We start from the raw sequence: 3,304 nt of genomic DNA on the forward strand, positions 1-3,304 counted from the left end.
GTGCGAGACGTGCGGCAGAGCTGGAGCCCGGCCATGCAAAGGAGAGGCTGATGTCCATGGGGCTGCGCACACCGATGTGTCCCACGTAGCAGCGTGGAGCAGGGGCTGCTCGTTTGATTAATGTCCCTTTTGGACAGTTAGAGAAATTGTTAGACTCGGCTAGTGAAACAAAAGAGATTGGCAATCATGTGAAAAATAAGGAGAAGGGTTCAGTGAAATCCTGGCACTGTGAAATGAATGTTATTAATTCAAAGCGAGCCAGGCCAGAGTGTTGCAGACGTCAAGGGCAGGCATTGCCCTGCTCGGGAAATGGGCAGGCACCGAGCGGCGGGAGCAGAGACGGGTAATGTGGGCAGTGGCCCCATGGTCCTCCCATAGATCCGGGCAGCCGAAAAACAGGGGTGGGACCTGGGACCTTGGCCACGGCGTGCATGGGGGTGCCTGGGAGTGCCCCGGAGCCACAGCCGGCGGCTCACAGGTAACGGCGATGGGAGCAGACATGTCAGAAGTGCCAAGGGCCGGGATGCGGAGCACAGGGATGCTCGGGCAGCGATGAGACAGAGCGGTAAAACAGCACCCTCCATGCTGCAGGGGAGGGGTGGCGAGGTGGGGGAGAGCTAGGAACCACCCCAAATTTCAGCATGGTTAAGCCAACCGACGGACGATAGGAGGTAGGATGGTAGGTGGGCAGGCGACCGCCCTCGCCGTGAGCAGGCTGTCCCAGCTCCAGGCGCTCCAGCACCGGTGGTGCCCACCAGGGACAGGCGTGGGCAGCAGGGTCAGGCTGGCCACCACGCGCTGCAGCGGCAGGATTTGCTGCTGCTGTCTCTGTAGGCTCAGAGCAGGTCCAGGTTCCCATCTGGTCACAAAATGGTTCAGTTTCACAAGAACGGAAAGAAAAGCCCAAAGGGAAAAAAAAAAACACCAACCAAAAACCCATCCAAGGACAAATAGTAGTTGTCAACATCTTGAAAATGAGAAGGAAACCAGCGGCAGCCTCATCCCAGGGAGCCTGATGGACGCCTCCTCTGATGTTTGCAAGAGCTGCAGGCTTGCGGGAGCATGGGGAGCTCCTGAGTGGGGTGGTACGGTCCCTGCCGGACTTGGTGGGACTTCCCAAAGTGCCTCCTCGGATATTAAAATCCCCTCTGGCAGCTAGTCAGTGTTCCGCCCTGCCCATGAAGTCATCCACGTTCTGCACAGTGCAGACCCCACCGCAGACCTGCACAGGTCCCATCCCCACCCCTGCGTGGCTGAGTCCAAGCCAAGGGAGCTCCTCAGCCCGTGCCTGGCTGCTGGCAGCTCCTCTGCTATAACCAGGGCAGGAGCCGGTGAGCCCTGAGCTTCACGGTGCGGTGGCCAAAGTGCACCTGGGGATGGCTTCATCCCACCAGCGAGGGCACCGCCTTTGGTGTCCTGCCCGAGGGATGAGACGGGGAGGGTTCCTTGGACTCTGGAGCCCTCAGCATAAGAAGGACATGGACCTGTTGGAACGGGGCCAGAGGAGGGCTACTAAAATGATCCAAGGGGCTACTAAAATGATCTGAGGGCTGGAGCCCCTCTGCTGTGAGGCCAGGCTGGGAGAGTTGGGGGTGTTCAGCCTGGAGAAGAGAAGGCTGCGGGCAGAGCTGAGTGCGGCCGGTCAGGGCTTCAAGGGGGCCCAGAGGAAAGGGGGGGACAAGCTTTTTAGTAGGGCCAGCTGGGACAGGACAAGGGGGGATGGCTTTAAACTAAACCAGGGTAGACTTAGACTGGATCTAAGGCAGAAATTCTTTCCAGTGAGGGTGGTGAAACCCTGGCAGGGGTTGCCCAGAGCGGTGGTGGAGGCCCCATCCCTGGGAACATTCCAGGCCAGGTTGGCCGGGGCTGTGAGCAACCTGATGTGGTTCAAGGTGTCCCTGCTCCCTGCAGGGGGGTTGGCCTGGGTGACCTCTGGGCATCCCTTCCAACCCAAAACATTCTATCATTCTATGACACGTCGGGTTCGCAGCCTGTGTCGCAAGGCAGGGAACAGGTTTGAAGGGAAAAGAAACACTCTGGCCTCCAAATGATGGGGGAGCCGAGGCAAAGGCACCTTTTGGTGGCCCTCTAAAAGCACGTGCCTTTTTTAATGTCATTTGGGCTCAAGATTGTCAGCTTCTGCAGGAAGATGGGCAAATTGCTTGGCCTGGGGAGTTCCTGGTGGCTCTGGGAAGGGGAGCAAACATATGAGGTCGGTTTGCAAACGCATGCCAACCTGGGTTTGACACACGACCGCTCCGCCTGTCACCCCAAATGGCTCACTCCTGTCATCTCAGAGCTGGCTCCCCTGTGAGCGGGCTATGCCTCCAACACAAACATTTTGGCAGCTGCTGACAGATAATATTTAAAAAATCAAGTGTTTAGGTTGATGAGATGAATACACCCAAGGCATTTCCAAGTAAGAAACTCCAAAGACATTTGTGTCAATTCTGAGACCTGGGACCACCCCAGCAAAACCAAGATATATGGGAGCACGACGGGCAAAGGTGTCTGCGAGGGTGAAGTTCTGGGCTGATGGGAAGGAGCAGAGAAAAGTGAGTCTGGAGAGCCTTAAAATCTCATATTTAAATCACAGGCGACTCTGCAGATAGAGGGTTTCTGGGCTGGCATCAGCTTCTGTGATTTGGAGGACTCTGAACAGTCATGAGGAGACTCCATCTAAAATAGCTCGTGGAAGTCCATTTGTGCTAATTACAGTCACAGGACCTGAAGCGAGGACTGTAGGCACTCCTCTCTGCTCTTGCTGGTGACCATATTTCCCAATTCTTCTAAGTGGGCTGCGGGTTTCAGCAGGCTCTGCCAAAGGAGGATGAGCAAAAGCCGCTGGAGCTGGTCAGAGCACGCTGGCAGCCTCCTGGGATGGAGGACCAGGTAGTGGCATGGAGCCAGAGGAGCCCTTTGCGCTGCGCTTCTTGGAGGCACGGCTGCTGCCTCCTGGCAGCATTGCTGTTTCCAGCCATTGGGCTGCAAGGCTCCTCGGACGCCGGTTGTGAGCCAGGGGACTTCGATGTCACAGATCGGCTCTGACAGTCATCCCAGAGGAGATTTCTTTCCAAAATTTGTCCTCAGGACCTGAACTGAGAAATCTGTCCCCTCTCCTAGGAGCTGGTTGCTGCCATGGGATCCTTCCCATGAGTCAGGGTGCTGGGTTGAATGGGTCTACGGTTCAAGGAGCTTGCTCTTGTGGAGAATCATAGAATCATAGAATTGTCTAGGTTGGAAAAGACCTTTAAGATCATCAAGTCCAACCGTTCCCCTACCCCTGCCATCCCACCCCCAAACC

This window comes from Egretta garzetta, unplaced genomic scaffold (assembly GCF_000687185.1).
Source record: "Egretta garzetta isolate BGI_Z169 unplaced genomic scaffold, ASM68718v1 scaffold60, whole genome shotgun sequence".
In the NCBI taxonomy this organism is placed as follows: domain Eukaryota; kingdom Metazoa; phylum Chordata; class Aves; order Pelecaniformes; family Ardeidae; genus Egretta; species Egretta garzetta.